This window comes from Coregonus lavaretus (genome assembly GCF_964263955.1).
Source record: "Coregonus lavaretus genome assembly, chromosome: 35".
In the NCBI taxonomy this organism is placed as follows: Eukaryota; Metazoa; Chordata; class Actinopteri; order Salmoniformes; family Salmonidae; genus Coregonus; species Coregonus lavaretus.
Window position 1 is genome coordinate 16,434,431 of NC_140022.1, and position 16,022 is coordinate 16,450,452.

Here is a 16,022-nt window from a genome sequence, read left to right on the forward strand (position 1 = left end):
AGAGCTCCAATGGGACGGTTTCATCAGAGAGAGCAGAGACCATCCTGGGAAGAGTGGGCTTTCTGGCCATGAACCTCAAGCAGAAAGTCACATTTTTAAAGATGGAGGAAAAAGAGAAAAATAAGGAACTGAATAAGAAGTTGAAAGATGACGAGAAAGAGAGAAAGGTCTCTTGCCTCGAGGTTGTCGGGAGAGGTTGTGTTTTCTCTAGCAGGAGATAAGCTGGCTTCTTATATGTTGTTGAGTAAAGCTTAACCCTCCCGTTGTCCTAGGGTCAAAATGACCCGCCACTGTGTTGAACCAACTTTATTTAATTTTTACATTTTTGTAATCATTTGTGAGAAGGAGGCAGTGAGACTTTAAAGAAAGTATCACTGCCTCCTTCTCACAAATGATCCAAAAAATATAAAAATTAAATAAAGTTGGTTCAACACAGTGGCGGGTCATTTTGACCCTAGGACAACGGGAGGGTTAAACCATGTATTTAGATTTTATGTAGGTATTGTAGTCAGGCATTATAGGTAGTTTACTTAGGTAGTTATTGTAGGTAATTATTGTAGGTAAGTATTATATTCGGTGGACCCCGGCGAAGCACGAGTGCTAGCTAACCCACCACTTGGACCAACAAAGCTAGCTAGCTAGCAGGTAGCTACTGGTAAATTTTAGCAACTGTGGTTAGTTGTTTCCAATGTTATTTCAAGCTTAAGAGTACCTGTAATTGAGCCAGCTAGCTACCGACCATTCAGCTGTTCTTCTAACCTCATTATCCGAGGCATTAACGTTAGATGGTTGGTGGCTGCTGTACTTAATTACAGCTACTGATTGCAGCCTGCCACCCAGTTAGTTGGCGTTGGGTAAGTTTGGCTTCATACATAGCTTGGGCTTTGTCGAGTAAGGCTTAAACTATGTATTTAGATTGTAGTTAGGTATTATAGGTAGGCATCGTGGGCTGTATATTATTAGGTATTATAGGTAGGCATCGTGGGCTGTTGTGGGTAGTTGTTGTTTGTAGTTATTGTAGGTTACTTTTGTATTCGGCGGTGCCGGGTCTAGCACGAAGCTAGCTAGCTAACTCACCTCCTGGACTAGCTGGCTAGTAGCTATTAGCAACGGTAGCAACTAAATATAATATCCTTTTAGCCAGCTACATTCGTTCGCAGCGACGCTGTTTTTCAAACAAAGTCAACACAGCAGCCATTGCTAGCTAGCCAACACTATCAGCTGGCTGTACTGTGGTAGCTAAATACAATATCTTTGTGCTAGCTAGCCAACGTTTAATCATTGCTGCGTTATGCGTTATGGTAAGTTTGGCTTCATACATAGCTTGGGATCTGTCGAGTAAGGCTTAAACTATGTATTTAGATTGTAGTTAGGTATTATAGGTAGGCATCGTGGGCTGTATATTTTTAGGTATTATAGGTAGGCATCGTGGGCTGTTGTGGGTAGTTGTTTTATGTAGTCACTGTAGGTTACTTTTGTATTCGGCGGTGCCGGGTGTAGCACGAAGCTAGCTAGCTAACTCACCTCCTGGACTAGCTGGCTAGTAGCTAGCTAGCCAACACTACCAGCTGGCTGTACTGTGGTAGCTAAATACAATATCTCTGTGCTAGCTAGCCAACGTTTAATCATTGCTGCGTTATGAAAGAACTAGACACGGACACGAATTATCTGTTTAGTGTGTTAACACACTATTGGTAGTCCGTGTAACCAAGTATTGGTGCTAAACTGTGTGTTGTTGGATGCTACCATGCTAGTTAGCTATGGCGTCATAGTTAGCTAGCTGAATAAAGTAAGTTGAGTCTAGTCCTTGAAACATTGAACCATTGTAGTTTACAACAATTCTAACTTCTAAAGTGGAAGATGGGAGAGTTTTATTCGGGTGGTTCAGTGAAACAATTATAGTTTCCGAGGTGGAAGTTGGGAGAGTTATAAATAAATAAAATAATAAATTGGTCATTTAGCAGACGCTCTTATCCAGAGCGACTTACAGGAGCAATTAGGGTTAAGTGCCTTGCTCAAGGGCACATCGACAGATTTTTCACCTAGTCGGCTTGGGGATTAGAACCAGCGACCTTTCGGTTACTGGTACAACGCTCTTAACCACTAAGCTACCTGCCACCAGTTATATTTTTTTGGTGAGGGAGGCCTTGCTCTCTCCTTTCCCAGATGTTTAGTTCATTTCATTCCGATCTCCTCTGCATTATTGTAGCCATCTGCTACAGCCTGTCAACTATGCCTCTGCCTATCCCTGTTCTCTCCTCTCCGCACAGGCTACACAAACGCCTCACACCGCGTGGCTGCTGCCTCTCTAACCTGGTGGTCCCTGCACGCACCACACACCTGGAGTTCCAGGTCTCAGGCAGCCTCTGGAACTGCCGTTCTGCTGCCAACAAGGCTGACTTCATCCCAGCCTATGCTACCCTCCAGTCCCTCGACTTTCTGGCGCTGACGGAAACATGGATTACCACCGAAAACACTGCTACTCCTACTGCTCTCTCCTAGTCTGACCATGTGTTCTCGCATACCCCGAGAGCATCTGGTCAGAGGGGTGGTGGCACAGGAATCCTCATCTCTCCCAAGTGGTCATTCTCAATTTTTCCCCTAACCCATCTGTCTATCTCCTCATTTGAATTCCATGCTGTCACAGTCACTAGCCCATTTAAGCTTAATATCCTTGTCATCTATCGCCCTCCAGGTTCCCTTGGAGAGTTCATCAATGAGCTTGATGCCTTGATAAGTTCCTTTCCTGAGGATGGCTCACCCTTCACAGTTTTGGGGGATTTCAACCTCCCTACGTCTACATTTGACTCATTTCTCTCTGCCTCCTTCTTTCCACTCCTCTCCTCTTTTGACCTCACCCTCTCACCGCCCCCCCCCCCCTACTCACAAGGCAGGCAATACGCTTGACTTCATCTTTACTAGATGTTGCTCTTCTACTAATCTCACTGCAACTCCCCTCCATGTCTCCGACCACTACTTTGTATCCTTTTCTCTCTCGCTCTCCTCCAACACTACTCACTCTGCCCCTACACAGATGGTAACGCGCCGCCGCAACCTTCGCTCTCTCTCTCCCACTACTCTCTCCTCTTCCATCTGCTCAATCCTTCTCCCTCCAATCTCCTGATTCTGCCTCCTCAACCCTCCTCTCCTCCCTTTCTGCATCCTTTGACTCCCTGTGTCCCCTATCCTCCCGGCCGGCTCGGTCCTCCCCTCCAGCTCCGTGGCTTGACGATTCATTGCGAGCTCACAGAACAGAGCTCCGGGCAGCTGAGCGGAAATGGAAGAAAACTAAACTCCCTGCTGACCTGGCATCTTTTTACTCCCTCCTCTCTACATTTTCTTCATCTGTTTCTGCTGCTAAGGCCACTTTCTACCACTCTAAATTCCAAGCATCTGCCTCTAACCCTAGGAAGCTCTTTGCCACATTCTTCTCACTGCTGAATCCCCCCCCCCCCCCCCAACACCCCCCACCTCCCTCTCTGTGGATGACTTCGTCAACCACTTTGAAAAGAAGGTTGACGACATCTGATCCTCGTTTGTTAAGTCTAATGTCACTGCTGGTCCTGCTCACACTGCCCTACCCTATGCTTTGAGTTCTTTCTCCCCTCTCTCTCCAGATAAAATCTTGCGACTAGTGACTGCAGGCCGCCCAACAACCTGCCCGCTTGACCCCATCCCCTCCTCTCTTCTCCAGACCATCTCCGGTGACCTTCTCCCCTACCTCACCTCGCTGATCAACTCATCCTTGACCGCTGGCTATGTCCCTTCCGTCTTCAAGGCTTTGCACCCCTTCTCAAAAAACCAACACTCGATCCCACTGATGTCAACAACTACAGACCAGTATCCCTTCTTTCTTTTCTTTCCAAAACTATTGAGCGCGCCGTCTTTAGCCAACTCTCTTGCTATCTCTCTCAGAATGACCTTCTTGATCCAAACCAGTCAGGTTTCAGGACTGGTCATTCAACTGAGACTGCTCTTCTCTGTGTCACGGAGGCTCTCCGCACTGCTAAAGCTAACTCTCTCTCCTCTGCTCTTGTCCTTCTAGACCTGTCTGCTGCCTTTGATACTGTGAACCATCAGATCCTCCTCTCCACCCTCTCCGAGCTGGGCATGTCCGGCGCGGCTCACTCCTGGATTGCGTCCTACCTGACCGGTCGCTCCTACCAAGTGGCGTGGCGAGAAGCTGTCTCCGCACCATGTGCTCTCACCACTGGTGTCCCCCAGGGCTCAGTTCTAGGCCCTCTCCTTTTCTCCCTATACACCAAGTCACTTGGCTCTGTCATATCCTCACATGGCCTCTCCTATCATTGATACACAACTAATCTTCTCCTTTCCCCCTTCTGATAACCAGGTGGCGAATCGCATCTCTGCATGTCTGGCAGACATATCAGTATGGATGACGGATCACCACCTCAAGCTGAACCCTGGCAAGACGGAGCTGCTCTTTCTCCCGGGGAAGGACTGCCCGTTCCATGATCTCGCCATCACGGTTGACAACTCTGTTGTGTCCTCCTCCCAGAGTGCGAAGAGCCTTGGCGTGACCCTGGACAACACCCTGTCGTTCTCCGCTAACATCAAGGCGTTGACCCGATCCTGCAGGTTCATGCTCTACAACATTCGGAGAGTACGACCCTGCCTTACACAAGAAGTGGCACAGGTCCTAATCCAGGCACTTGTCATCTCCCGTCTGGATTACTGCAACTCGCTGTTGGCTGGGCTCCCTGCCTGTGCCATTAAACCCCTACAACTCATCCAGAATGCCGCCGCCCGTCTGGCGTTCAACCTTCCCAAGTTCTCTCACGTCACCCCCCTCCTCCGCACACTCCACTGGCTTCCAGTTGAAGCTCGCTTCCGTTACAAGACCATGGTGCTTGCCTATGGAGCAGTGAGGGGAACGGCACCTCCGTACCTTCAGGCTCTGATCAGACCCTACACCCAAACGAGGGCATTGCGTTCATCCACCTCTGGCCTGCTGGCTCCCCTTCCTCTGCGGAAGAATAGTTCCCGCTCAGCCCAGTCAAAACTGTTCGCTGCTCTGGCACACCAATGGTGGAACAAGCTCCCTCACGACGCCAGGACAGTGGAGTCACTCACCACCTTCCGGAGACATTTGAAACCCCACCTCTTTAAGGAATACCTGGGATAGGATAAAGTAATCCTTCTGAGGAGCTGAAAAAGAGAGAGAAAGCTCAAGCTGAGCTCCTGGAGATGGAGCAAAAGATTCAAAAAAAGGAGGAGAATAAGAGAGAAAAGAGGAGGAAAGAGGAGAGGAAGAGACTGGAGAAGAGGAAAAAGAGGGAGCCAGCTGGAGGTGGAACTGAGAGGGTGATAGAAGAGCAGGGAAGGGATGAAAGCTTGAAGATGAATGAGTAGACTGGGTAAGAGAGAGAGAGAAAAGAGAGATACTGTATTTTTGCATGCAATGAAAAACAAAGAATAAAAAAATAAATGTTTACTCTGTTTGTTTTTTGTCAAGGCATACCGTACAAAACATTATAAACACAAAATGTTTACTTTTCGCAAATTTGGGGAGTGTTGCACAGTTTAAATGTTGAATCCTAAAACGACACTAAGCACTCCTACATGTTGAAAGGATTGGATAGGTGTACATATACATTAGGTGTAATATGGCAAACAAAGCCTATCAGAGGGAAATGTAGAGCCATTACCAGTGTTTATACCTATGGGATAGGTAGAGAAAATTCTAAAACAATCTCACAAGCTCTCATCCATGGTCAAATGAACTACTGTTGTCTGGAGTAATGCAGGTGTTGGTGACCTAAAGAGACTGCAAATAGCACTAAATAAGGCAGCAAGAAAGGTTCTGCAATGTGGTTATGAGATGTTCTCCATAGAATTACATAATGCACTCGAATGGCCGACTGTCAAGGAAATGATAAAAAAAACACACAAAAAAACATTTTTCATAAAATGTACTGAAAGACCAACCGCCAAATGTGATTAACTGGATATGATCAAAGACGACTCGTAAAGGTAATAGGAATCTGGATCTGTTTCCTTTTCTTTTTACTTTGCTTTTGTTATTATTATTATTTTTTAAAGTTTTCTTTTTACATTTCGTAAAATGTAATAATTACAAAAACATTTCATTTTAATTTCAATTTAGTAACATACTGTATCATTCAAATAAATATTATTTTTTGTCTAATCATGTTTTTTGCCTTTGAAGCTTAATATTTTGTAATATAATGTATGACTGACATGAGGGTAATCAAAGGGAGAGAGATAAGGGTAACAATGAAGACTTCTTCCATTACCAAGTGATGAGTGGAAGTGTACAGTGCCCTCCTTAATTATTGGCAACAGAAGGAAATATGAACAAAAAAGGCTGTGAAAACATGTCATTGTGGTCTATCAGCTTGATCTTACACTCAAAATATAATATGAATCTACCCTTTAATTGAGTAAACATTGTTCAAATAAAAAATAATCGTCATCAACAAATCATTATTTTATTCAAAAACATGCGTGTCACAATTATTGGCTGCCCTATAAATTATTTTGAACAAAATCTAATTGAGTGCATTTGTAAAGTATTCAGACCCCTTGACTTTTTCCACAATTTGTCTTATTCTAAAATTGATTAAATTGTTTTTTTTCCTCATCAATCTACACACAATACCCCATAATGACAAAGTGAGAACAGGTTTTTAGACTTTTTTATAAATGTATTAAAAATAACAAATGGAAATTTCACATTTACATAAGTATTCAGACCCTTTACTCAGTACTTTGATGAAGCACCTTTGGCAGCGATTACAGCCTCAAGTCTTCTTGGGTATGACGCTACAAGCTTGGCACACCTGTATTTGAGGAATTTCTCCCATTCTTCTCTGCAGATCCTCTCAAGCTCTGTCAGGCTGGATAGGGCGTGTCGCTGCACAGCTATTTTCAGGTCTCTCCAGAGATGTTAGATCGGGTTCAAGTCCGGCTTCTGGCTGGGCCACTCAAGGACATTCAGAAACTTGTCCCGAAGCCACTCCTGCGTTGTCTTGGCTGTGTGCTTAGGGTCGTTGTCCTGTTGGAAGGTGAACCTTAGCCCCAGCCTGAGGTCCTGAGCGCTCTGGAGCAGGTTTTCATCAAGGATGTCTCTGTAAATTGCTCTGTTCATCTTTCTATTGATCCTGAGTAGTCTCCAAATCAAATCAAATCAAATTGTATTTGTCATGTGCCGAATACAACAGGTGTAGACCTTACCGTGAAATGCTTACTTACAAGCCCTTAACCAATAATGCAGTCCAAGAAATAGAGTTAAGAAAATATTTACTAAATACACTAAAGAAAAAAATAAAAGAAAAAGTAACAGAATAAAATAATAACGAGGCTATATACAAGGGGTACCGGTACAGAGTCAATGTGTGGGGGTACAGGTTAGTTGAGGTAATTTGTACATTTAAGTAGGGGTAAAGTAACTATGCATAGATAATAAACAGCGAGTAGCAGAAGTGTAAAAACAAAGGGGGGAGGTGTCAATGTAAATAGTCTGGGTGGCCATTTTATTAATTGTTCAGCAGTCTTATGGCTTGGGGGTAGAAGCTGTTAAGGAGCCTTTTGGACCTAGACTTGGCACTCTGGTACCGCTTGCTGTGCGTAGCAGAGAGAACAGTCTATGACTTGGGTGACTGGAGTCATTGACAATTTTTTGGGCCTCCCTTCTGACACCGCCTAGTATATAGGTCCTGGATGGCAGGAAGCTTGGCCCCAGTGATGTACTGGGCCGTACGTACTACCCTCTGTAGCGCCTTACGGTCGGATGCCGAGCAGTTGCCATACCCGGCGGTGATGCAACCGGTCAGGATGCTCTCGATGGTGCAGCTGTAGAACTTTTTGAGGATCTTGGGACCAATGTCAAATCTTTTCAGTCTCCTGAGGTGGAAAAGGTGTTGTCGTGCCCTCTTCACGACTGTCTTGGTGTGTTTGGACCATGATAGTTTGTTGGTGATGTGGACACCAAGGAACTTGAAATTCTCGACCCGCTCCACTACAGCCCCGTCGATGTGAATGGGGCGTGTTCACAGTCCCTGTCCTGAAAATCCTCCCCACAGCATGATGCTGCCACCACCATGCTTCACCGTAGGGATGGTGCCAGGTTTCCTCCAAACGTGATCTCATCCCAGGTAAGAGGGGGAGTGGCAGCAGCAGCAGGTTCTCCCCATGTGAGCTGAGTCCAGTGGACCAGTCCTGTATCCCCCCTCCCAGACAGCGACAGTGGTCTGAACCATGGCTAGCTATCCACAATCTGGCTTGACTAAACAAGGTCTACCAAGAGGGAAGGAGGGAGAGGAAGGTAGAGGAAGAGAAAGAGGGAGGAGAGGAAGGAGGAAAGGGAGAAAAGGGTTCTCTCCATCACGACTGTAAGAAGGAAAGGAGGGAGAAGGCCGAGCAAGAGGAAGAGGAAGAGGTGGAAGATGACAAGGAGAGTTGATCTGTCCATCACTACCATAAGGAGATCTCTTCTGGGGGCTCTTGTTCTCTCCTCTTCCCACAGAGGAGCACCTTTTGCAGGCAGCCCAGAGCAGACTCTCCGCTGAGAGAAGGCTAGCCCCTGGAGGTTTCACTTTGGATTCATACAGAGAACCCCCCAGGACTCAAACTGCTTTACATTGTAGAGGGGGATCTAATCTCATTGGAGGCGAACCAATGACCCAGAAATGCTCCGTGGACAGACTTCCTCCCTGCTCCCCGTCTCGCTGGCAAGGGGCTCGTAGGAACACCCTCCCCTCCTTGACTCCAGCTCCACCCCTTCTTCACCTGCCCCCCTTATCATGTTATGAGTCTCACCTACAGGTCCCACCCCCTGGCCTACCTGTTGTAGGTGTAAGTATGGTGTGTCGGACACAGCTGCCCTCCACCTCCTCCCCCTCCTCCCCCTCCTCCCCCTCCTTCCCTCTTTCTCCCACTCCCCCCATCTCTCGCGCTCTCTCCTCCTCCCCCTCTCTTCCCTTTAAAGCAATACTTAGACCAGGCTTTCTGCCTCCTCTACCCCTCTCCACCTCATCTTCCATTCCTACTCTCTTTCTCTCCACCTCCTCCTCCTCCTCTTTGTTCCCCCTCTCCCGCCCTCCAGTGAGAGAGGCAGGTCACCTCGCCGTCACTCTATCCAGCTGGAGCAACTCCACTGAGAGGGCGAGGAGGAGAGGATAGGTATAGAGGAAGACCAGAGGAGACAAGAGGGAGAGGAGGAGAGGAGGAGAGGGAGTGAGACACTATGTTAGCTGTTGTGGTGTGATATATGTAGTTACTTGTAATAACCACTAGAGCAGGGGTGTCAAACTCATTTTGGTTCAGGGGCCACATACAGCGCAATCTGATCTCAAGTGGGCCGGGCCAGTAAAATAATAGCAAAATAACCTATAAATAACGTCAACAAATGTTTACCTTTGTTTTTCAATATTATGCCTTAATTTATCATTTAGCCTACATATGTGCATTATAACTCACAGATCACAGTGGATCTACAAAGGCACAAAACATTTATTCACAGATAGGCCTATGGAACTGAGAAAATTGCATTTCACTTTGATTAAAACAACTTGTTTTATTAACTTATTAACTTAACTTATTTTAATGTACAGTATACATTCTGACCACCTGAACTGACTCACCACACTATGCACAAACTAAAGTCGGAGCAATGAAGAACGTTATCACAATGTTCATGGTCTTTAAATATTACATTACCACAGTAAATGTTATTTTTTCACAGAACTGTATTCTTCAGAGTGAAAAAAGTCTCTTAAAGAGCATTACAAGTCTTACAATTAGACTTGACCTACTCGCTGTTTAACCCCCTCCCCTCTCTTTCTCTCACTTCGGCCTACCGGCTGCTCCTGAAACTTGGCATCTTTTAGCCTTCACGACAGCATCAATATCAGGTGTCAAATCCTGAGTAGCAGCCAATTTCATAATGTCATTTAAGTGCTTGTGTGTTAGCCTTGAGCGCAGCTTTGTTTTATTAATGTTCATTACAGAGAAAACCTGTTCACAAAGATAGGTAGTCCCAAACATGCATAAAACCTTTGCAGCCAGGGCTGTTAATTTGGGGCACCCTGGCAAGAGATACTGATAAATGTGTCCAAGCCCACAGAGGCAAATTTGTCCTTCATGCCTGAATCACACTGCAAGTCAATTATTTCGAGTTGGATGTCAGCGGGCAGATCAGAAGCCTTGACTGTGAATGGCGAGCAAAAAACGGCAAATTCTGTCTCAAGTTCACAGAAGACCTGAAACCGTCGCTCAAACTCCCGCAGCAATCCTGTAATCTTGTCTTTGTATTGAGCCATGTCAGCATTAAGTCCGGTCGCACGCACATCTCTTAGACAAGGGAAATGAGCGGTGTCACCGCTAGATAGTTGTGTCTCCCAGAGTGACAGTTTCAACTTGAATGCGCGTATGCTGTCATAATACTGAGTGACAACTTTTTTGCGGCCCTGCAACATTTTGTTAAGATTATTCAGGTGCTCTGTAATATCCACCAGAAAGGCAAGATCCTGCACCCATTCTAGGCATTTAAGTTCCTTCACTGGTATGCCTTTTTTCTCCATGAACTGTTCAATTTGCTCTCGTAGCTCAAAGAAACGCTTCAGCACGGCACCTCGGCTTAACCACCGTACTTCAGTGTGGTATGGCAAGCCATGCGTAATGTCTTTATCACTGAGAAGACTGTGTCACGGTTTCGGCCGAGGCTGCCTCTCTCCCTTGCTCGGGCAGGCTTCGGCGTTCGTCGTCTCCGGAATACTAGCTGCCACCGTTGGATGTTTCTATGTTCGTTTGCTTTGGTCTGATTGTTGTACACCTGTTTCTCGTTTAGTGTAATTAGTGTCCTATAAGTTCTCGTTGTGTCTTGTCTAGTGTTGTGTGTTATTGTTTTCTCTTAGTGCGTTGTTGGACGTTACATTCGTATTTGCTCGGTAGAGCTGTTCTCCACTGTGTTGGAGCCTTATTGCGCACCTGTTTTGTGCGCCCGTTTTGTTTCTCGCCTGCGTGCGGAGTTTTCTTCTTCGGGCTAGTTGGGCATTTGACCCTGTTATTTCTTCACTAAAGTCTTTGGACTGTGCTTCTGCGTCCTGCGCCTGATTGCACCACCACACCCACCTACAGCCACACTGACAGAATAACACACCTTGAAAATGGAATCAGCAGGAGCCGCAGCAGCCCAGGCGACGCTGGAGGAAAAGGTCCGGGAACAGAGTGACCAGATCCTGCAGATGGGGTCCGCACTGCAGGAGGTGATCACCACCCTCTGAGGCTGGGGGACTCCTCCACCGCCATCCTCTCCGCCAGCACCATCGGCCAGTCAGCCCGTTCCTGCGCCGGAACCCGGGGGAGTTCGACTCTCGCTCCCGAGAGCCTACGACGGGACCGCGGCCGGGTGTCAGGGATTCCTGCTCCAGGTGGAGCTATACCTGGCCACCGTGCACCCGGCGCCCTCGGGACATGAGAGCGTGTCCGCCCTGATCTCCTGCCTGTCCGGGAAGGCGTTGGAATGGGCCAACGCGGAGTGGAGGAGGATTTACGCGGGCACCATTACCTACGCCGAGTTCTCCCGCCGCTTCAGGGCGGTGTTTGACCATCCCCCGGAGGGGAAAGCGGCGTGGGAGCGTCTGGTCTTCCTCCGGCAGGGGAGAAGGAGTGCCCAGGAGTTCGCCCTTGAATTCCGTACTCTAGCGGCGGATGCAGGGTGGAATGAGCGGGCGCTCATCGATCACTACAGATGTAGTCTTCGCGAGGACGTCCGTCGGGAGCTGGCCTGTAGGGACACCAGCCTCTCGTTCGACCAGTTGGTCGACATGTCCATCAGGCTGGATAACCTACTAGCTACCCGCGGACGTTCCGAGAGGGGTCCGCCCATTTTACCCTCCAGCGTCCCTGAGCCATGCCCCATGGAGCTCGGGAGCGCTGGCGCTAGAGAGAGGAGGGGTCGGCTTACGAGGGGGTCCATCCCTTGCACCAACTGTGGTCGGGGAGGACACACCGCGGCTAGGTGCTGGGGATGGCCTCCTAGGGGAGAGGATGACAGGTCCTGCACTGGGGATTCCTTCCAGGTGAGTACGCGCCCCACTCACCCAGAGCTCTCTGTTGCACATTTCTGTATACCTGTGCGTTTTCCACAGGTAGCACCTCATTCCCAGCATAAGGCGCTGGTAGATTCAGGCGCGGCTGGGAACTTTGTGGATAAGAAGTTTTGTTTAGCCTTAGGGATTCCCCTTCTCCCTGTTGATGTTCCTTTCCCCGTTCATGCCCTAGATAGCCGTCCGTTTGGTGCGGGCTTGATCAGGGAGGTCACTGCGCCACTTAGGATGTGTGCGCAGGGGGGTCATCAGGAGATGATTCAGCTATTTCTAATCGACTCGCCTGTGTATCCGGTGGTGCTGGGCATGCCCTGGTTAAGTACCCACAACCCATCGATTTCGTGGCAGGAGAGAGCTCTGATGGAGTGGTCTGCTCAGTGTGTGGGTCGATGTCTGGGCGTTTCCGTAGGGGCTACCTCGGTGGAGAGTCCAAACCAGGTGCCCGCATTGCACGTTCCTCCTGAGTATGGGGATTTGGCTATTGCGTTTAGTAAGTCGAGGGCGACGCGGTTGCCGCCCCATAGGCAGGGAGATTGTGCGATAGACCTCCAGGCAGGAGCTGCGCTCCCACGGAGCCAAGTGTATCCTCTGTCTCAGGAGGAGAAGAAAGCCATGGAGACTTACATAGAGGAATCTCTGAGACAAGGTTACATACGGCCTTCCACTTCTCCTGCATCCTCGAGTTTCTTTTTTGTGAAGAAAAAGGATGGTGGGTTGCGCCCGTGCATCGATTATCGTGGTCTCAATCAGATCACGGTGAAGTACAGCTATCCACTTCCGCTGATTGCGACCATGACTGAGTCATTGCATGGGGCGCGTTTCTTCACTAAACTAGATCTCAGGAGCGCGTACAACTTGGTGCGCATCAGGGAGGGCGATGAATGGAAGACAGCCTTTAGTACCACCTCGGGCCATTACGAGTATCTGGTCATGCCATACGGGTTGATGAACGCTCCGTCAGTTTTCCAATCATTTGTGGATGAGATCTTCAGGGACATGCAGGGGGTGGTTGTGTACATAGATTACATTCTCGTGTACTCGCCTACCCGTGTTGAGCATGTGGCCCTGGTACGCAGAGTGTTGCGGAGGCTGGTGGAGCACGACCTGTATGTTAAGGCAGAGAAGTGTCTGTTTTTCTAGGAGTCGGTCTCCTTTTTGGGTTATCAGTTGTCTGCGTCAGGGGTGAAGATGGAGGTCGGCCGGGTGTCAGCCGTGCGTAATTGGCAAACACCAACAACTGTGAAGGAGGTGCAACAGTTTTTGGGGTTTGCGAATTACTACCGGAGGTTTATCCGGGGTTTTGGACAGGTGGCAGCTCCCATCACGTCTCTTTTGAAGGGGGGTCCGGTGCGTCTGCAGTGGTCGGCCGAGGCGGACAGGGCGTTTGGGAGGCTGAAGGACCTGTTTACCTCGGCCCCGGTGCTGGCGCATCCGGATCCCTCTTTGCCATTTCAGGTAGAGGTGGACGCGTCTGAGGCCGGTATAGGAGCCGTACTGTCTCAACGGTCAGGCGTGCCACCTAAGCTCCGCCCTTGTGCATTTTATTCCAAGAAGCTCAGTCCGGCGGAGCGAAACTATGACGTGGGAGACAGGGAGTTGTTAGCCGTGGTACAGGCCCTCAAGGTGTGGAGGCACTGGCTTGAGGGGGCTCAACACCCTTTCCTCATTTTGACGGACCACCGTAACCTGGAGTACATCCGGGCAGCGAGGAGGCTGAACCCTCGCCAGGCGAGGTGGAATATGTTTTTGACCCGTTTCACATTAAAGATCACGTACATCCCTGGGTCACAGAACGGTAAGGCAGACGCGCTGTCTCGGCGGTATGACACGGAGGAGAGGTCCGTGGAGCCTACTCCCATACTGCCGGAGTCTTGTCTGGTGGCACTGCTAGTGTGGGAGGTCGATGCTGAACTCGAGCGGGCGTTACGCACCGACCCTAGTCCACCTCAATGCCCGGAGGGTCGGAAGTACGTTCCGCTCGAGGTTCGGGATCGTTTGATCTATTGGGCTCACACGTCACCCTCCTCTGGACACCCTGGTATCGGCCGGACAATGCACTGTCTTAGTACCAAGTACTGGTGGCCCACATTGACGAGGGATGTGAGGGTTTATGTTTCCTCCTGCTTGGTGTGCGCCCAGTGTAAGGCGCCTAGACATCTGCCTAGGGATAAGTTGGTACCCCTGCCCGTTCCACAACGACCATGGTCTCACCTCTCGGTGGATTTCCTTACTGACCTTCCTCCTTCACAGGGTAATACCACTATACTGGTCGTTGTGGACCGGTTTTCTAAGGCCTGTCGTTTGCTCCCCATGCCGGGCCTTCCTACTGCCCTGCAAACTGCCGAAGCACTATTCACCCATGTGTTCCGGCACTACGGGGTACCCGAGGATATTGTGTCTGATCGAGGTCCCCAATTTACCTCCAGAGTCTGGAGAGCTTTTATGGAGCGGTTGGGGGTCTCGGTGAGCCTCACCTCGGGTTACCACCCGGAGAGTAATGGGCAGGTGGAACACGTGAACCAGGATGTGGGTAGGTTTCTCAGAACATACTGTCAGGACCGGCGGGAGGAGTGGGCAAGGTACGTTCCCTGGGCTGAGATGGCCCAGAATTCCCTACGCCATTCCTCCACTAACCTAACCCCTTTTCAATGTGTGTTAGGTTACCAGCCGGTTCTGGCACCTTGGCAGCAGAGCCAGATCGAGGCTCCTGCGGTGGATGAGTGGGCGCGGCGCTCGGAGGAGACATGGAACGCTGCACACGTCCACCTGCAGCGGGCCCTCCGACGTCATAAGGCGAGCGCTGATCTCCACCGCAGTGAGGGACCGGTGTACGCACCTGGTGATCGAGTCTGGCTCTCTACCAGAAACCTGCCCCTCCGCCTGCCCTGTCGGAAACTGGGTCGGCAGTTTGTAGGGCCATTTAAAGTCCTGAGAAGGTTGAACGAGGTATATTACAAATTACAACTACCTGTGGAGTATAAGAGTATTAACCCCTCGTTCCATGTGTCTCTTCTCAGGCCGGTGGTAGCTGGTCCACTCCAAGAAAATGAGATCATGGAGACTCCTCCGGCCCCATTGGACATCGAGGGGGTACCGGCGTACTCTGTACAGTCCATCTTGGATTCGAGACGTCGGATGGGGGGTCTCCAATATCTAGTGGAGTGGGAGGGGTACGGCCCGGAAGAACGGTGCTGGGTGCCGAGGAGAGACATTTTGGACCTGTCTCTCCTGACGGAATTCCATCAGGGGCACCCGACGCACCCTGCTCCGCATCCTCCTGGTCGTCCCAGAGGCCGGAGTCGGCGCACGTCTGGAGCCGCGCGTCAAGGGGGGGGGGGTACTGTCACGGTTTCGGCCGAGGCTGCCTCTCTCCCTTGCTCGGGCAGGCTTCGGCATTCGTCGTCTCCGGAATACTAGCTGCCACCGTTGGATGTTTCTATGTTCGTTTGCTTTGGTCTGATTGTTGTACACCTGTTTCTCGTTTAGTGTAATTAGTGTCCTATAAGTTCTCGTTGTGTCTTGTCTAGTGTTGTGTGTTATTGTTTTCTCTTACTGCGTTGTTGGACGTTACATTCGTATTTGCTCGGTAGAGCTGTTCTCCACTGTGTTGGAGCCTTATTACGCACCTGTTTTGTGCGCCCGTTTTGTTTCTCGCCTGCGTGCGGAGTTGTCGCCTTCGGGCTAGTTGGGCATTTGACCCTGTTATTTCTTCACTAAAGTCTTTGGACTGTGCTTCTGCGTCCTGCGCCTGATTCCACCACCACACCCACCTACAGCCACACTGACAGACTGTCAAACTGATGGTGATTCAAACCTCTTGCTAGGATGAAATTAACAGTGCGGACAACCACCTCCATGACATGATCCATTTTTAATGATTTGCAACACAATGCTTCCTGGTGCAAAATACAGTGAAATGTCCAAAACTCT